We start from the raw sequence: 21212 nt of genomic DNA, 5'->3' as shown, positions 1-21212 counted from the left end.
CTCTCCATCAAAACCTTAGCTTCTTCTTGGTTGAGACACTTAAGGAGTACAACATCAACTGTTCTATGATATAGCCAATCATCTAGAAGAACAAATTTAAGAGCTTTGTACCTCAATTTCCTGGATACTCGTTGTAATGGATTTTTCAAATACTCAATGATATCCTTCCTCCAATCTTCATCAGCAACAACTACACCGTCTAAAATTTCAATAATTTGTCGATATCCAGAAGCACTTTGAGCTAACCGATTAGCTTCTTGATTCTGATTCTTAGGAATATGTTTTATAATCATAGTAGAAAAAGAATTAAGAAGTTCTCGACATTCTTCATAATATTTCCTTAGGATATCATCTTTAATTTGCGCTCATATAGGCCGAGCAATCGGTTAATCACCAATTGAGAATCACCAAAAATTTCAATACTCTTAGCCTTTACCTCATGTAGAAGTTGAATACCTTTAAGAATGGCTTCATACTGTGCCTGATTGTTAGTAGATATCGGTTTTATGGGAATAACATATTCAAAACTTATACCTTGTGGAGAGATCAACACAATACCAACACCTCCTCCTTGATTACAAGTAGATCCATCAAAGAACAAAGCCCAAGGGGTTATCTCAAATAATGTCACTCCCCCTTCTCAATGATGAGTAATAAAATCAGCTATAGCTTGACCTTTAACTACCTTAGCCGATTCATACCTTAAATCAAATTCTGATAATGCAAGAATCCACTTACCAAAACTCCCATTCAAAATAGCCATAGATAGCATATGTTTGATCACATCAAACTTGGACACTACCATGCACTCCGAAGATAACAAATAATGTCAAAGTTTAGTGCATGAGAAATACAAACATAAACATATATTTTCAATAGGAGAATATCTGGTTTTTGGATCCAACAATCTTCTACTTAAATAGAAAATTACTCTTTCTTTTCCTTCAAATTCTTGCATCAAAGCCGACCCAATAGTATGGTCATCGGCTGCTACGTACAACTTAAAATGCTTTCCTTTCTGAGGAGAGACCAAAACTGGTGGAGACTTCATATACTCCTTGATTTCTTCAAATGCCTTTTGTTGTTTGTTTCCCCACTTGAATTCTTGATTACTCTTTAATTTCAACAATGCAGAGAATGACAAAATCTTAGCTAATAAGTTTGAAATAAACCTCCTAACAAAGTTGAATTTGCCGATCAAAGATTATAACTCAGTTTTTGAAATTGGTGGTACTGTCTTGCTAATTGCTTCAAAGCTCTTTTGTCCAACTTCAATACTTTTTCATGCACCATGAAACCCAAGAACTGTCGAGCTGATACTCCAAAAGCACACTTATGTAGATTCATCCTCAATCCATGCTTTCTGGCATGCATAAGAGTTTTCTTGAGATCTTCTAAATGCTCCTGATAACCCTTGGATTTCACAACCACATCATCTATATAAATTGAAATATAATTCATTGCTCTCTGATAAGTTGCACCGGCATTTTTAAGTCCAAAAGTCATAACCACCCACTCATATAAACCCAATGCACCAGGACAACTAAAAGTAGTTTTAGGAATATCTTCTTCTGCAACGAATATCTGATTATATCTGACATTACCATCCATAAAGATAATTACTTTATGTCCTACTGCTGCATCGACTAACATATCAGCAACAGGCATAGGGTAACTAACCATTGGGGTAGCTTTATTCAAATCTCTAAAGTCAATACAGACTCTTACTTTACCATTTTTCTTATACATAGGAACCACACTTGAAATCCATTCAGCATATCGACATTGTGTCGAATGAACTTTGCTTCATATAACCGAGTGATTTCTGCTTTTACATTGGCCATTACCTCGGGCTTAATTATCCTTCGAGCCTACTTAAAAGGTTGATAACCAGGTTTAATTGGTAGCTGATGCTCAACTAATTTTCTATCAAGACCAAGCATTTCATAATACTCCAAAGCAAAACAATCTTTATATTCCTTTAATAAAGATACTAACTTTTGTTTGTACTCAGGATCTAACTTAGCACTCACATATGTCAGTCTAGGCTTATCACCATCACCTATATCTACTGCTTCCAACTCATCAGCTGACATAAATCCTTTGCCCATCTTGCCTTCATCTTCATTGACTAAAGAATCCATCAATTAAAACTCTGAGAGCCAACTGCTTGTATCGGCTGTTGATCATCATCAAACACTTTGATGACACCTTCTTCATATATCTTCCTATAGAAACATTCCATGCCCTCAAAATTCCACTCATATGTTCTAGCATAAGAGATACTAATAGAAGAATCAGCTGGAACAACTTCTATATCATCCCCGATCCACTGAATTAAACTTTGATGCATAGTGGATGGTATACAACAATTAGCATGGATCCAATATCTTCCTAGAAGCAAACTATATGTGCCTTTAGCAACAACCACAAAGAAAGTAGTAGGCAAGCTCTTACTACCAACTGTCAGTTCAACACATATAGCGCATTTGGTTACTGAAATGTTGCCACTGAAATTTGTCAATCTCATATCATTAGACATAAATCTTCTGTCCTCTTACCAGGCTTCCTGAATGTAGAATAGGGCATTAAGTTGACAGCCACACCTCCATCGACCAGCATCTTGGTCAATGGCTTCCCATCAATAAACCCTTTGAGATATAATGCTATCGACGAAAGCTAGTCGGCAGTCTACCTTGGGGTATACACACGGTAGTAGACTATCAGTAGACAGGTGCGCAAGCTACGAACTTGATGGTGACGCAAGACACACACAAGGATTTTATCCAGGTTTGGCCACCGTGTGGGCGTAATACCTACGTCATGCGTCTGATTGTATTGCTGTGTGTTGGATTGAATTGTCTAAGGGGGTCCCTTGCCTCTCTTTTTATAGTCCAGAGGGTAGGGTTACAGATCTGGAAACTAATCCTAGTCTGTTACAATTGCCATAGATAATGCGATAGCAATCCCTATGCTAACCGACTAGAATCCTGCTTGATCTCCACGTCTTGTTTCCTTGAATGAATCTCTGAGCAGTTGGATCAAGCCTCGAGCTGTCCTGTGACGGACCAAGTCTCCTGGTCCATTACTGGCCGTAAGGGTGTAGGGGTTTATACCCCCACAGCTAGTCCCCGAGCACCATGTATTGTGATGTAACACGTCGTTTTGAGCTTCTTCGACTAGTAAGACTTGACATATTCGATCAGCATGAAAGTCGCTCAAACAATTGCAATGGTATTTTAATCAACTCAGAAGACAAATGATCAACATCAGCGCCGAAGAAGCAGGTTGTTCAAAGAATGCATGGTGCTCTTAATCAAAAAAGATTTCTTTCCTGGTGAAGTGTGCCCACTTTACTTTTCCAAGAAGTATAGACTTTCGAAAAGCTAGCATATTCACCGCAAGGTGAAGTGTGCCCACTTAGTCCCCGAGCTTGGTAATAAGTGACATAGTCACGTGGTGCCAGGGTCTAAAAAGAAAATCCTTCATAGAAAATTTGAAACTGAGATGCATCGCCAGATGCATCATACCGATGTAGTCCCCAAGCTTGTTGGAAGGCAACGTATGAGCCTTGTAACAAGGTCTTGAAAAATAAAACTATCCCTTCAAACGTATGCGATCGAATCGACCAGTCCTCGAGCATATCACGCTCAGCATGCGGTACAATCCACAATCTGCGAATGAGCGGGCTGATCGACCAGTCCCCGAGCATATCATGCTCAGTGGTCGGTACAGTCCACAATCTGCGAATGAGCGGGCTGGTCGACCAGTCCCCGAGCGTATCATCCTTGGTGGTCGGTACAGTCCGCAATCTCCAAATGAGCGGGCTGGTCGACCAGTCCCCGAGCGTAACATGCTCGGTGGTTGGTACAATCCCCAGTCTACAAATGAGCGGGCTGGTCGACCAGTCCCCGAGCGTAACATGCTTGGTGGTTGGTACATTCCCCGGACTTCCAAACAAATTAATTACTTGGCTTTGAAAACATCACATCGCATCATTAATTTTCGATGTGACGAGGTGCCCTGCTATCTTGTCAGTCTATCGCATGAAAAGGGGTGCCTGCTAACTGCACAGCCGCTCATCACGTGGACCAAGAAAGGAAAACCAAAAATCATTTTAAAAAGGCCGCCGAATTTACTGCAATGGAAGTTGAAAATCGAAACACCACTTCCACCACAAAAAACGCACATTTCCCCAAAATGCAGGAAGTGGAGAGGTGGTGTTGCTGTAATAAAAAGCCCGATGATGTGTCTTTGGATCTTTACCTAGCAATTGCGTACTAGCATCCTGCCTATATTCCCTTGCTATCTTCTGCCTTCATCTTCCTCATCACCACCAATCCCATGAGTCACAGTTCAAAGCTCTCTGTGCAGAAATAATGGCTAAGAGTGACTCAAAGAAGAGGGCCGAGATGATGGCCAAGTAGTGGAAGAAATCACGGTGCACCACGAGGTCCCTCAATGACCTCATCGAGATGGGGCTACTATACGACCAGGAGCTCGGCGGTTGGAGAGCGTCGGAAGGGGAAGTTACCCAGATCCCCGAGCTAGTGAGATTGTTGTTTTTGAGGATTTTTCAAGAGGGGATTTGGGGTGCCAGTTCATCCATTTCTTCAGGGGTTGCTTCTTTACTATGAGATCGGGATCTGCAATCTACACCTGAACTCCATTCTGCTTATGGCAACCTTCATTGACCTTTATGAGGTGTTTGTTGGTATTGAGCCACATTTCGACCTTTTCCACTACTTATTCTGTTTGAGGAAGAAGGGAGCAGTCGGAGGCTCAAGGATTGCAGGTGGAGTATACCTCAATCTCCGTGACGGGATGAAGAACCGGTATCTCAGCTGACCCAAGAACATCTCCCTCACCGAGTGGTACAAGAGGTGGTTCTACATCAGGGAGGAGCCAGGTAGCACCACGTTTTGTGACGCCAGCTACATCCCCGAGAAGAGGGTCAGCTGGACAGACCGGTCAGAGTACATTGGTCAAGTGTCGGAGCTGATGAACCTGATCGACTGGTCGCCCTAGGACGAGCCAGGAGTGGTCGGGAACTTCCTCAGCCGATGAGTTATGCCTTGCCAGAGGAGGGTACACTCGGTGTATGTATACCAAGGCAGCCAGGACTCGACCAGGATGCATCGGGGCAACCTGGAGAAGCGAGAGATCCAATGAAGGATGAACAAACTATTCAACCTGGCCGACAATAGCTTCGTGTGGAGCGACGACCGGATGCATGCCTACAAGCTGGGTCGACCAGCCCCCAAGGTAATTGAAGTCTTCCTGCAATGTTTTTAAAGTGTCATTCTCTTTTGCCAATAACTTGTTGTGCTTTTATTGTAGATTGGAGACATTGACCGGGCGACGGTGTATGTGTCGCTGGCGCCCGGTATGGAGCACCTGGCCGGAGTGGATCCTCCAGCAGACGACACTACTCGGTGTTACCGATACACCAGCAGTGACGAAGGTGAGAACCGACCGGCGCCGACCACCGACAACAGGGTGGCCGGCAAGAGAACGATGGCTGTGGAGCCATCTCCAGCGGAAGCAGCACCAGCAGGAGCAGCTCCGGGTCCTCTGATGGGCCAGGGGTCAACCTCAGAGAACCGAGTGCCCAAGCGCCACCAGCTTATTAGTGTCGTCGACGACGACGACGGGGAGGAAGAAGCGGCCCCAACCTTGGTCCGCAAGCCCCGCACCCGCCCAGATGTTGCCCCGGGCGATGGTGGTCGGATTGCCGACGACCCGCCTACCACGCTCGTCGAGTAGGCGCGACCAGGCAAAGCAGAGGCGACTGCGGCGGCTAGGTGAGCCAGAAGGAGGGTCTTCACAGCGGCGCACCGGAGTTCCAATCTGTAATTCTAACAAGGAAAGTTTCTTTTTTCGTGAAGTTTAGTTTCAGTGTGGTAATGTTGGAGTTTGTCTTCTGTAGTACTGCCTCGGACATTGATCCCGGCACTACTTTGGGCTCGGGGCCAACTGAGCCAGTGGCCGGCGAGTAGAATATCACTGGGCAGACTGCCCTAGAGCAGCGTGTGGCACAGCCCGCTGCTGTCCCAACTACGGAAAGAGTCGATGAGGACCCGGGCCGAGATAGGACCGAGACGAGCGCCCCGACAAGGGGTGATGGAACCGCAATGACTCCCCCCTGAGTAGTGTGGGGGAAGGGGAAAACAAGGCTCCATCCCCTGATCCGGTGGAAGAGGACAGGGCTCCATCTCCAGCTCCGGTGGAGGCTCCTACGCAGGAGGGCGCTCCTAACCAAGGTAAGGGTGCCTGAAATCCACAGGACGCAATGAAAACGGCGAAGTACCGGAAAAGGTGCTTTGACCAAATTGAGGGCATGGTCGCTGAGAACAAGGTTCTGACCGCGGAGGTGGACCGCCTTCGGTCGGAGGCCGAGAGGGAAGCGAAGGAGAAGGCAGCTCAGGAAGAGCGTGTGCTGGACCTAACTCAACGACTAGCCGATAAGGACCGTGAGAAGAGAAGTAAGTCAAGTTTTTGAGTAGTTGTAGCTAACTGCGTGGTCGATTTTCGTGACGAACAATTACCGCTTCAGGTCTGGAGGAGGAGATTGAGCGCCTCTAAAAGGAGAGAGACCAGCTCGGCCAGGAGCATGCGCGTGCGCTAGAAAGCGAGCATAAGGTTCGCGAGGAGCTGAAGACCAAGAATCGGGAGCTAACTGGTAAGATCCGCTTTGACTTCGCCGACCACGAATTATTTATTGGCATAGTATGTTGTTGACTCTCTTCCTCCTTTTTTTGGAACTTGTCGTAGTGCTCAAGGCCAATGCCAAGAAGCATGTCGAGGACCTAGTCCAAGACCGGGACTCGTGGAAAGCAAACTGCATAAAAATCTGGAAGGGAGTCGCCCCGGTGCTGGACCTGATCAGCCCAGAACTCCCCAAGGACTAGCCCCGCGCACCAAAGCAGACCCCGGTCGAAAAGGCGCAGCAAGCGTGGGGCTGGCTCCAACAAATCGTGAAGGATGTTGTGGAGTTCGCCGGAGCCCATGTCCTCAGCATGGTGCGCGCTCAATACCCCTTGGTCGATCTGTCCAGGCTGGACAGGGGATACTTAAAGGAGGTTGGTCCAAAGGAGGCGGATGACCTTCGCGTCAGCCTGCTGGACCTGTCGTCGACGGTGACTGGCGACATCATCCTTTGCGGGACGTCTACTCCTCCTGATCAACCAGGGTCAGACAGGTCGGCCAGGGAGTCGTTGGGGGCGTCAATTGCAGGAGATGGGTGGTCGACACCTGTGGTCTCGACCAGCCAGGCGCCGGTGGCCCCGACCCCTTCGACGGCACCAGAGGCCCATGCAGGCGAGCAACCCGAGGAGTAGGCTCTAGTATAGTCTGTAGAGATAGACTAGAAACCGCCCAGAGGGGTCTTTATTGTAAATTTTGTTTATAAAGTTTGTAATAAAGTCTGAATTTAAGGACCATGGTTTTGAGCGCTGTAAATAAGTTGTTTGAGTGATGTATCACTGAACATGTCGAGTACCCTTGATTGATTTTGTTGTTTGACTTGTTGAGGACAGATGTTGTCGTGCTTGTCGAGTATTCTGCATATATAGAAATATACGGCGAAAAAACAAATTTTATTATTACCCAACAGGAAAAAGATACAAGTAAGATGTAGTGAATCCTAAGGGTAGAAACGTCGTAGTTTGTCTATGTGCCAAGAGTTAGGCAGACTTGTTCCGTCTAGGTAGGCCAGCCTGTAAGAGGTGGGACGCGTGACTTCGGTCACCACAAAAGGTCCCTCCCAGGGCGTATATACCTTGTGCATTCCTTTCTGGCTTGTTTTCCATTTGAGTACCAGATCACCGACCACGAAAGATCGATCTCTAACGTTCTTGTTATAGTATCGTCGCATGGCTTCGAGGTACTTTGCTATTCGAAGGTAGGAAGCCAACCGTTTCTCTTCTGTGCAATTGATTTCAAGTTTTCTAGCGTGGTCTGCTGAAGACTGGTCGAAATGCACGACTCTTGGGGATCTGAAAACTACGTCGAAGGGGAGCACTGCCTCAGCGCCGTAAACCATGAAATAGGGGGATACGCTCGTATTCCGACTAGGTTGTGTTCGGAGACCCCAGACAACCGCTGTTAATTCTTTCATCCACCGCCCCGGTGCTCTGTCATTTTCCGTGTACAACCTCTTTTTTGATGCATCTATGATCATCCCATTAGCTTGTTCCACCTGTCCATTGGCGCGGGGGTGAGCTACCGACACGTACTTTATGACTATGCCCCTATCATCACAGAAGTCCCAAAATGCAGTGCCGGTGAACTGAGTGCCCAGATTGGTGATTATGCTGTTAGGAACACTGAATCGGTGTATGATTTGATTGAGGAATTCTACAACCTTTTCTGAAGTTCCTTTGACCAATGGCATGTATTCGATCCACTTGGAGAACTTGTCGATCAGCACGAATACGAATTTGAAGTTGCCAGGGGCGGGTTTGAACAGCCCGATCATGTCGAGGCCCCAGCAGGCAAATGGCCAAGATGATGGTATCGTCTAGATTTCGTGAGCGGGTACATGAGTCCATTTGGCAAAGAATTGACACCCCTCACAACGTCGGACCAGCTTCTCAGTGTCAGCCACAACGGTTGGCCAGTAAAAACCTGCATGGAAGGCTTTTCCGACCAGCGTTCGAGAAGCTGCGTGGTTGCCGCATGATCCAGCGTGTATGTCATCTAGCAGCTTGATGCCATCGTCTTGGGTTATGCATTTCAACAAGACTTCTGAGTTTGCTTTCTTTCACATAAGTCGACCGTCGTCCATTAGATAGTTTTTGGATCATTCAATGAGGCGTTCGTTTTCCTTCTTGTCTTCAAATCCCAAACCGTCCAAGAGATACTTAATGAAAGGCGTACCCCAGTCGTTACTGCTGGTTGTCGGGGTGGCGTCCTGGACGAGCTCTGTCTCGTTGTTTGGCTTGTCAACCAGGTCTGTTCCGACACTCGGTGTCTCAATGTCTTGGACGAAAATGCCTTGCGAAATCTGGCCCCGGGATGATCCTATCTTTGACAACGCATCTACTGCTTGATTCTTGTCCTGGACCACATGTATGTACTCTATTCCATAAAAATTCACTTCCCATCTTCGGATCTCCTTGTAGTATAGATCCATTTTCTCATGAGTTGTGTCCCATTCCTTATTTAGCTAGTTAATGACCAGGGCAGAATCACCGTGGACATAAAGGCGCTTGACCCCTAGCTCGACGGCCCATCGAATGTCGTGCAAGCATGCTTCATACTCGACGACATATTTAGACACTGGGAAGAGGATCCTAAGGACGTAGCATAGTTTATCCTTGTTTGGTGAAATAAAAAAGGATCTCGGCGCCAGGACCGTTGATGTTTAGGGACGCGTCGAAGAACATTAACCAGTGATCGGAGATATCTGGAGCAGGCGGTGTGTTGAGATCTGTCCATTATGCGATGAAGTCGACCAGGGCTTGAGACTTGACGGTTGTACGACTCTAGAAATCCAGCAAAAAGGGGCATAATTCCATAGCCCATTTTATAATTCTGCCATTGGCGTCCTTATTGCGCAAGATATCCCCCAGCGGAAAGCTTGTAGTTACTATGACGCGATGACCATCGAAGTAATGTTTCAACTTCCTTGAAGTGATTAGGATGGCGTAGATTATTTTTTGTATCTAGGGGTATCTGGTCCTGGACTCATTTAGGACCTCGCTTATGAAGTATACTGGTCGCTGGACTTTGTAGACGTGGCCTGGTTCATCCCGCTCCACTACGAGCACCGTAGAGACGACCCGATCGGTTGCTGCTATATAGAGGAGCAGGTCCTCGTTAGGTTGAGGCGCGGTGAGAAAGGGTGGTGAAGTGAGGAAAGTGTTGAGCTGCACGAATGTGGCGTCAGCTTCTTCTGTCCAGGAGAAATTTTCCGATGCTTTCAGTAATTTGAAGAAAGAGAGCCCTTTCTCTCCCAGCCTAGAGATGAACCGGCTAAGAGCAGCCATGCATCCCGTGAGCTTTTGAACATCTTTTATGTTTTTGGGTGGTCACACGTCGAGCACCGCCTTGACCTTTGAGGGTTTCGGTCGTATGCCGTCGCGACTGACGATGTTACCGAGTAGTATGCCGGAGGGAACCCCAAAGATGCACTTTTTGGGGTTAAGCTTCCATTTGTACCTGTTTGGTGCTTTGAAGGTGTGATCTAAGTTATCAATCAGAGTGCTAGCATCTCTAGTTTTAACGACAACATCATCAACATAGGCCTTGACAAGGTCATCACGTATCTCGTCGTGGAGGCACTACTGAATAGCACGTTGATAGGTGGCTCCAGCGTTTTTTAGTCCGAGGGACATGGTGGTATAGCAATATGCACCAAAAGGAGTGATGAAAGAGGTTTCAATCTGGTCGTCTTTTTTTAATGAGATCTGGTGATAACCAGAGTAACAATCAACGAAAGAGAGTAATTCGCATCTGGTAGTTGAGTCGACCACCTCGTCTATGTGGGGGAGACCAAAAGGATCTTTAGGACAATGTTTATTGAGATCGGTGTAATCAACACACATTCTCCATTCATTATTCTTTTTTCATACAAGGACCAGATTGGCAAGCCAATCAGGATGATACACTTCTTTAATAAACCCGGCTGCTAGAAGTCGTGTAATTTCTATCCTAATAGCCTCCTTCTTGTCTCAAGCAAAATGTCACAGCTTCTGCTTGATTGGCCTTGCGGTCTTCGAGACGTTTAAGGAATGCTCGATCAGGCTTCGTGGGACACCAGGCATGTCTCCAGGTTTTCATGCGAAAACGCTTACGTTGTCCCTTAGAAACCTGACGAGCGCGTCTTCCTATTTGGGGTCTAAATGGGCTACGATAAGAGCCGTTTTCTCTGGTTGACCATCGACCAGCTGGACCTCCTTGTGTTCCCTGGACTTGGTGCTCTTTCATGGGGTCTGCTGCTCGGGTAATTTGAGCTAGTCGGGTGGGACTTGTGCTGCTTGGGACACTGTTTCAGCCATCCAAATTGAGAGATCGATTGCTTCAGTGACCTTGAAGCTTTCCTCCTCGCATGTGTATGCTGTGTAGACGTTGCCTCTAACGGTTAGTACGCCCTTCTCGGTTGGCATCTTGAGGACCAAGTATGAATAGTGTGGAACTGCCATGAACTTGGTTAGAGAGGGACGTCCCAGAATGGCATGGTAGGTTCCGTCGAAGTCAGCGACCACAAAGTTCACAAATTCAGTACGAAAGTGGTCCGGCGTTCCAAACTAGACGGGCAGCATTATTTGGCCAAGGGGTACTAAACATTGGCCTGGCAGAACACCCCAGAACTGTGCTTCATATGGTTTTAGATGCACCAGTGTTTGCTTGAGAGTGGGTAAGCTGTTGCGAAACAGGATGTCAATGGAGCTGCCGCCATCCACGAGTACCTGCTCGAATCTGACGCCGTCGATGCATGGGTCCAAGATCAATGGAAATCATCCTGGTTCTGGAATGGCAGCCCATTGGTCTTGTCTGCTGAAAAAGATCTCTCGATGTGACCAAGGGGAACTTGGGATCGGATATCGAACCGTCAGACCTATCCACATTTAGGCAAACCCTTTTGAAGAGTTTCCTTTCTCGTTTTGATTCGATTGAGACATTCCCTCTAAAAATGGAGTGAAATACATCGGTTGGGTTGACGTGCCGTGGGTCCCTGTCCTGGTCGTCGTCTTCGTCTTCTTGATTGCGTCTGTCATGTTTCCCAGTTGTTTTGGCGGTGTCTCCCTGAGCAGCCCGTTGTGTATAGATGCTTTTGAGGACACGACATTCTTCCATCGTGTGGTTAGACTTGGGATGGAGTTGGCAGAGTCCTTTCAACGTCTTGTTGTAGTCTTCCTGATAATCACATCGTCCATTGGAACGTTTGACTGTGTTTACCTTGTGATCGTTGTCGCGAGGTCGCTTGCCTCTGACGTCATCACGGTTGTCGCGATGCCTATCCCACCCTTCTCAGTGGTTGCGGTTGTCGCCACAACGAGGGTTCCGGATGTCGAAGCGTTCACGGCTGTCGTCTCGTCGGGGATACTGCTTAGCTCCTCGAACATCTTCTCGAATGAGCTTTTCTGTGTCGTTGGTGTTGACGTAATTCTTGGCTGTGGTGAGAAGTTTGGCGACCATGGTCGGCCTCTTGCGTAGTAGCTTGCTTCTTAAAGCTTCATTGAAACGTAGGCCTTTGATGAAAGCTGATATGGCCTCGTCGTGGGAAATTTTTGGAATCTTGAGGCGCATATCCAAGAAGCATCGGATGTAATCGCGCAGGGGCTCATTCTTTCGGTCCCTTATCCTCTCAAGGTGGTATTTGTTTCCAGGCTGCTCGCAGGTAGCGATGAAGTTATCGATGAATGCCTACCGCAATTCCTCCCATGAATCAAAAGAGTCTTCTGGTAAAACAAGGAGCCATTGGTGGCCAGCTTGGTCAAGGACGACTAGAAAATAATTTACCATGACATGCTCGTCTCCTGCTGCTGATCGGACTATGATCTCATAAAGGGTGATCCAGTATTCGGGGTTCTCCTTGCCATCATACTTTTTAAGCTTCTCGAGCTGGAAATTGCAGGGCCACACAACTTGCCGAAGATGTGAAGAGAACTGTTTTAGGCCAGGGGGCCGTGAGCAGCATCATACTCGATGCGTCGCACATTTTTGTGTACCGCTCTATCAGTAATGTGCCTGTTGATGCGCTCGCGAGCGTCCTTATAAGAGAGGTTTTGCCGTAGGTCACGGTCTTGGTCCACCTCCTGATCACGTCCGCGTCTTTTCTCGTGGTAATTGCCAGCGTCCCGACCACGGTTGTCGTGATGAGTGTCCTTCATACAGTCATTGATGGGTGAACGGCTATGATGATGCCTGCCAGGTCATGGTGAGGCCCAGCTGCGATGAGTCTGGTCGAAGGTGGCCTCCGTGTAGGAGATGGCTTGGACCCTTTTGAGTAGAGTTGCGGTCTGTCCCATTGCGGTGATTAGATGTGCCCGTATACTGGACCAAACACCCTAATATTCTCGAGTATCTGGGAGTCGATCGAGGTTTGCCATGGCGACAGCTACATTGGCGCTTGGTGTCTTGAATACTTGCTAGTTTCCGACTATGTCGAAGGCGTCATCAAGGGTATTTGGGACCAGTTGTCGCTGCTCCTCATCTGCTCGTCGTTGAGCACGATAAGCGTTGCGCTGTTCGCGCTGCTGTCTTTGTTCGTCGGTTTCACCATCGACGACTGTTTCGTCATTGCTGACATTGAAAACCAGATCTCCTCGTCGAGGTGGAAAGACCAGAAAGCGGGAAAAACCCGAGGGGTAAGGCGGGAGATCCAAGTCATAATCATCGTCCTCGGGCCATAAAACCTCGGTAGGGACAGATCCTATGCTTGAATTTGTGCTGTTGGTCTTGTCTTCTGACAGAGTACGGATAGAGACCATATTGACGAAGTAACGGGCTGTTCGCTCGGTTTGTTGTGACGACAAGCCCATCTTCCTGAATGGGGATCGAGTATGTCGTGAAACCTGGTCAGCCGCGTTACTCAGACCATGAGGAAGATTCTCGTCTGGAGAGGCTGTCTTGAGCTTGACAGTTCGTCCCTCGAGGGTTGCTGTTACCGCCAAGGATGTCCCCAGCCGTTCGTGCGTGGTGGCACGAGTTGGTCGATGGGAGTCAAAAAAATTCGATACCGGTGCTCGATCGGCCTGCCACGAAATTGAATCCACCAGATTGGTGGCTTCAAGAAGTTTTTGGTTGCCGCGATCGATGGCTTCAAGAAGATCCGAATTGTCGACTTGTTTCCCCATGTAACAAGGAAGCAGAGGTCGGGTCCACGGAGTCGTAGTGGTCGTGGTTGGTGTGATCGGCATCATCTCTGCTGTTTCAGATTGGATCTGAGTTTCTTCCAAGGTCGTGGTCGTAAGGCCGCCGGCGTGTCGTCCAGGTGATCTGGCCAACGGTGAACATGAGACCTTCGGTCACGCCAGCGGAAGCTCGGATGATGACCATCTTGTTCGTCTGGGAAGTTGTACGCACACCCCCTACCTGGCACGCCACTGTCGACGAAAGCAAGTCGGTAGTCTATCTTGGGGTATACCCACGGTAGTAGATTATCGGCAGACAGGTGCGCAAACTATGAACTTGATGGTGACGCAAGGCACAGACAAGGATTTTATCCAGGTTCGGCCACCGTGTGGGCGTAATACCTACGTCCTGCGTCTGATTGTATTGCTATTTGTTGGATTGAATTGTCTAAGGGGGGTCCCTTGCCTCTCTTTTTATAGTCCAGAGGGCAAGTTTAAAGATTTGGAAACTAATCCTAGTCGGTTACAATTGCCAAAGATAATGCGATAGCAATCCCTATTCTAACCGACTAGAATCCTGCTTGATCTCCACGTCTTGTTTCCTTGTGCGAAACTCCGAGCAGTTGGATCAAGCCTCGAGCTATCCCACGATGGACCAAGTCTCCTGGTCCATTACTGGCCATAAGGGTATAGGGGTTTATACCCCCACAAATGCCTTCAAATGTAGATGCTTTTCAGGTTTCTCAAAGGTTGTATTTTCTGCTTAGCAAATCCACTAAGCCACACCTACTTCTCCATCTAATTCTACTTCATTACTGGCTCTAAATTCAGCAGGCAACATAAAAATAGCAGAAATTCTAGATGGTACCTTACCTTTGTCTTTGTCAACTGTTTTGTTTAACTTGCCACACTTTATGCCTCTGTTGATGCAACTCATCATTTCTCAGACATTGAACCCTCCTCTTCTGACTTCTACTAAGTCCACTTGGGCAAGATTGATTTTTCTACCAAACATACTCCTTATCGACTATTTCTTGATTAACTATTTTTGCATCAACCTGATCATGAATATTTTCTATTTTTACACGCCGACTTGTTCTTTCAAAACTTAATCTTTTATGTATAGGTCGGCGGTTGACCTTTCCCTGACGATACTCCCAATACTGATCACTGCATTCAGGGCAATTGTTGAGAGTTGGCAACTTCAAGCCTTCATTCCAATAGTGTTGAAAAAAAGGACAATTCCAATGATGCTCATTTTCTTCCTGAATTCTCGTCCTTTCATATTCTTCTTGATACTTCTAATAATCTCTTTCTTGATGCATTTGTTCTATTTCCTTCTATATTTGCCATTTGTTTAATAAAATTCTAACAGTAGGGCGTCTGTGCATGTCACTGCTTTTAGAGTTTCTGTAATGTCTGATCGACTAATTTGCCGATCTTGTCTCTTCTTCATCGCCTGATACTCAATAGCTGATATCTGCCTTGCAAAATCCATTACTTTAGTTTCCTAAGCTCTTTCAGAGGTGAGCACCTTGAACTTCCCTTTTGGAAAAGAAGAAGAAACCATATTTGCTGGGAAAGGATGTCCTTCTATACCCATACCACCTTTAGCTTTTTCTAGCCTAATCTTTCCTTTATTGATAGCTTGCTGGATGATATCTCTAAAAACCTTGCAATTATTAGTGTTATGAGTATTAGAATTATAGTATTTGCAGTATGTTTTCTTCTTGAGTTCTTTAGTCAAAGGGATCTTATGATTTCCTGTGAGCTTAATTTGTCCTTTCTTCGACAAATAATCAAATATTTTGTCAGCCTTGGTGATCTCGAAGTTGAATTTCTTCTTCTTTTCTTCTTCTATTGATTTGTTCTTGGCCCATGGAATATACTCAAAATATTTCCATACCCAGTCTATAGCAGCTACTTCATCATTTTTAACTTCTTCATCACTACTATTATTCACCTTTAGAGGCCTGTCGAAGCGTGCATATTTGAACTGAGTCTCGATGCTAGATAATTTTCTGGCCAAAGCAGCTAAATTAGGACAATCAAACTCAATCTTTTCTTTGATAGTTGGTATTAGTCCTCGAATTGAAATGCTAACCAATTCAGCCTCCAAAAGTGTCAAGGTATAGCATTGATTCCTGACTTCTTTGAACCTCTATAAATAATGAAGCACAGGTTCATTGTTCCTCTGTCTTACATCGATTAAATCTGTAATGCCCTTCTCTATAACTCTAGAATCAAAATAATGTTGAAACTTGATTTCTAGATCTTCCTATCCTTCAATGGAGTTATGTGGCAAAGATGCAAACAAGAAAAATGCTGGACCAGATAGAGAAAGAGGAAAGAACCTCAGTTTGAGTGCCGGTTCATCAGCAATCTCACCCAGTTGAGCCAAATATTGGCTGATATGCTCCATAGTCGATAGTGTACCCATTCCAGTGAATTTAACAAAATATGGCAGCCTATTTCTTGGAGGTAACAAGACCTGATCGAACCACTCTGGATATGGCTTTTTGTACGATACCATTGTATTTTTAGGCTTTAAACCATACAGTCGCTGCACCATATCAGTAACTTGGTTCATCAGTTGATCTATCTGAAACTGATTTCCATGCTGACCATTCGGTTCTGGATACCTTTAATTCTGCATTCTCTGAACATTTGGCTGATATATAGGGTTTTCACAACCATTTAAAGTATAGTGCTCAGCAACATAGTGATAGCCAGGAGGTACTTCTCCAGGTGCCAATCTTCCTTGATAAGGTTGAGCATTGAAGTCTCTAGCAATCCTCCGGCTCTGAGGAGCAACTTTTGTAGCTGATTGACCATAATCTAATATCGGCTGTTGCACTGACTGCTGAACAGTGTTGCAGCATTGATTCATATTCGCAAATTCTCCAAATGCTAGATCTCCCGATGTTTGCCCAACGAACATCTACTTATTCCTAACAAGGACAGAATACATTGGTCCTCTATTCTGTATATCTAGATTGAATGCTTCGTTAATGGCATTACTGATACCATTCGGTAATATTTCATTATGATTAGCCAAGGTTGACACTATGGCTTTGCTGATAGTTTCACTCATAGCTTGATGTTGGATCTGAACAATAGGGTCACGTTCTCCTTCTAGAATTAGCATCGGGAAAAGAGTCTTCTGGTATACCTGCTTATCTCTGGTTCTACTGAAAGAAAGCAAACACTTTTCTTGGTATTGGTTCACAGCAATTTCAACCAATTCCTTTAACGAGTCTGTGAGATCATCCAGAATGACATTGAGCACATTCTCATTCTCCATGTTGATGACTGAGTGTCCCACTAGGCGTGCCAAAAGATGTATTGGTGCAAAAATTGGTTTCTCACACCAACAATCTAAAGGGCTCTCAGAGGGAGTGCAGGAGCTAGAATCCTAGACCTCCCGAGCCACAAACACACGAGTTTGGTGAATTGATTCTGGGGCGTGCCAATCAATTTGACCTAAAAATTGATAAGGTACCAAATGTCAAATTATGGAACCTACCGGTTATTGCCAGACAGTTCTGAGATGTATGACCTTAAGAAGCCATTGAATGAAGTAATTTAACTAGAAAGTTAAATCATTGAAATGATGCAAAAAGATAAGCATTATTGATAGTATTGAACAATTGCATCTTACATGTATAAATTATCAGATCAACTATTTAGCCGATATGCTATGTATAATGATAAAAGATAGCTCACATGCATTATCCTTTTATCCATTAAATAAACAATAACTCACTAAAACTGGTCTACCAACGTGTGGTTTTAGTAGATTACTTTCATAATTTATATTAAACCTATATTCACCTGGTCTAACGGCCAGCGGACTTCAATAAATCCAACACAGATTACTAGTTCATTTAATGCATAAACGAATCCATGCAAACGCGCTATTTGTTAAGCTTAACTGGATCGGCTATTTTAGCCGATACAGGGTCTAGGCACGAACAAGATCTATCTATATTGTTATAATCGGGTTTAGTTATTAAAACCAAATTAATTATAACAATAAATATCTCGAATGCACGACATGTAACGATCAAGATCAACAAGTTAGCTATCTTATATTCGCTTGATAATTATTATTTACTTGAGGTTTATGATTAGCGTTTAGATTCATAAGAGATTGAAACAATGCAGCCTTACAAACACAATTCAAGTCAGTAACTAGTTCATAATTAAGCTTGACATGAGGTCGAATGATGCAGCCATAACAAACTAAACATGAACCATGACAATACTTACAAGCAAACTGAAGGTCGAATTCAACCAATGTTGCTCAATTTATTGAAGGTCTCGTCGAGATCTACTTTTACTCCTACTCCTAAGGTTTGTGGCCGCAACCGAAAGAGTTTGTATTTTGATTGTGTATATCATTTACAAGGATTGGGTTCCTAATATTTATAGTCTAGAGTTCTAGTCTCATGTCTCAATACGACTCTTTCCTCAAAAAGTAACCTAGACTCTAACTCTTCCTTTCTAATTGAACCCGACACATCTTTTTTCGTCTTGCCTTATTCCGACACCATTCTCATCGACTAACTTTGTTACGCTTCTGGTTTAGTCAATCCGCTCATCCGGCCGACCCTCCTTCTACAAAGCAGGCCCACTAGCAGTTTCCTAACTCGCCAAAATTTGGGATTAACAGTACGCTTTGACAATGTGGTTCTGATACTTAGGTTTTATTCTTGTAGATTATCCTAATGCAATGCTATTGCTATAGATTTAGAGTAATCTAATTGAGATGATTATCATGTTTATCTTATGGCTATAAACTCTTATTTATCCTCGGTCACTTATTATTCATATTTATATATTTATCTTATGTGACACTTACCCTGCATGAGAGGTAGATAAAGACATGGTTAAGGTCTCCGTAATTACATGTAGTGCTCATTGCTCATTATCCATTGCAAGTCCCTTCCTAGTGATAATAATATAAATAACGATACCTCGAATACTCTTGGTTAAAATGCTACGTCAGTATTATCTGTGGGCTTGCGGATCTTTATTTATTTATTTATTTATTCCTAGAAAAGCGTATAGATTCAATACCTACACTTCTACAACATGTTAGGGATGACAACCTAGCTTAAGTGATGTTAAGTAATTTTTGATGACGTTGCTAGGGATAGGTTTAAGAGTCTATTTTTAGTAGTTGCGTTAAGAAGTGTCAACAGGTGTCACCTGTCCATGCTTTAGTAGATCATTGGTTAAGCATTCCTGAATATAAAGTAGGAGATGTAGCTATTTGTTCCATTATTACTTGTTTAGCTGTTAAGCTTAAATTACTTGAAGGTGCCTCTTTGGATTTTATTCATACACATAGACAAATTTACGGATATGAACATTTTAATCATGTGCACCTTGTAAAGAAAATAAAAGGGGATCTATACATGACATATGAGGACGCCAAGCTCCGGTTACCAAACCCAGAGATGGCATAATATTGTGTTGAAACTTTGCACATTGAGTTTTAGTCATGACCAGTGAACAGGAGAGGAGCTCAGGGGGAGACTTCTGAGAGGGCACCTTAGAGGATAGCCTCTTAGAGATTTGCTCGTCAACACGAGCCAGTCTGGCTTGGTGCTGACCCCACTCATGAAGCACCAACACACACCAGCTATGATGAATGGCAGGCACACTAGCACCGCGCACTAAATCCTAGGATGTATCCTCCTTCCATCCTGCATACCATCCATATGGGTACTATCCACCACCACCATTCATCCCCATAGGAGAAGGTACCTCAGGTGAAGCTCCAAGATATTCATTCAGTACCTATGGAGAAAGGATAGAAGACGAGGAACACGGCTATGAGCAAGGACGTAGGTCTGATGCTTCTGTGTTCTTCTACACCCAGCAGCATTACAATGAATAGATGACATTCCAAAACTACATCCACACCTCTCTTGCTCACAATGAGTAGAATTGAAATGATCAGCGTCAGTGGAACCAAACCACCACTCAGACGTTGGCCTCTATTCAAGAAGGGCAAGACCAAGCCAACAGCACACTAAGTGACATCTACGCGTTCCTCCAAATCCCGAAAGAAGACTAGCTTGGGGGAGGACCCCCATTATCAAGGTAAGTTTTATTTGCCTTTTGTTTCAATTTATTTCCTTTCTCTTTTATAAATTTAGAAAATCAAATAAATATTTGCTGTTTAATTTGTTTAAATTTGAGCTTTCTTAAAAATGAAAACCAAATAAAAATAGTGTGTAATATAAGTTTGCTTTATTTTTCTATTTAAGTTTGCTATAAATAAAATATGTAGAGATGAAGAAAGCATAATTGAAATTATGAATAGTTGCTCTGCCTTAATTGTTTTCAAGTACCTAGTTTTAAATTTGAATTCTTCCAAGGACTAGATACACTGTTAAACAACTAAATTTACTCTAATTTTTAAACCTGTGGGAGCATATGCTTAAACTAAGTCTAGGTAGTTGATGGTTATGATATGATATAGTCTGAGCTACCGTTTATCATGTTCCTATTGTTACTAAATTCTGGAGATTTATTTTATGAAAATTAAAATGCTTCATGATGAGTTCTATGTATGATAGAGAGTATAAAATTCCTACTACACCCATATTTATTTAGGGTAGGAAGCCTCCACATATATATAGGGCTTTGTGTTTGCTCGAGCTGTGTTGACCCTTAGGAACTCATCATGCGACTAATCCCGGTATCACGTACACTCATGTTCACCTTTTGCTACTTCTACTCTGGAAGTACGCACCACATATATATTCCATATTCACCTATCCAAAAATGTTTCTCTCTTACACTGAGAATGAACACCAAAAATATTTCCCTTGCTTATTTGCTAGCCAATTATCTTAAGTTCAATGCTCCAACTTTTATCTCATATTCCTCTACAAAATATTTGTTACAAAAAGAATTGATGGGCTGCAAGAAAATTATTGGACAAAAGTTCCATGAAAGAAAGAAGAAAAAGAAAGATTTATGAGCCCAAGCTTATTATCATTTTCAAAGTTAGAGGAATCATTACAAGTAAAGGAGCATTAGAACTATTTTGCACCCCTTCTCCATCAACAAATATTCTCTAGTTTAGCATTCACATATAAAACCACACGTGCACAAACCGGTTGGTTATATGGTGAGTTCTTTTGGATCCATGGTTCGATCAGACCCAATGATTAGTTGTCTCTAGACCTATGAGCTCCGCATAAGCTTTATTAGATATAGGGTGAGAGAGAGTGAAGGTTATATAAATGCCTTATGCCTTGTATACTACATATCTTGAGAGCAAGAGAGAAGGCATCACTCCTTTCAATGCCTTAGCGAGGATCCAAAAATACCACATAATGAAAGACTTGAAAGGATCATACTAAACAACTTTGAGTTTTATTTTGAAAA

Source organism: Sorghum bicolor, chromosome 9 (genome assembly GCF_000003195.3).
Source record: "Sorghum bicolor cultivar BTx623 chromosome 9, Sorghum_bicolor_NCBIv3, whole genome shotgun sequence".
In the NCBI taxonomy this organism is placed as follows: domain Eukaryota; kingdom Viridiplantae; phylum Streptophyta; class Magnoliopsida; order Poales; family Poaceae; genus Sorghum; species Sorghum bicolor.
The sequence above is the reverse complement of the archived record's forward strand: the minus strand, read 5'-3'. Positions refer to the sequence as shown.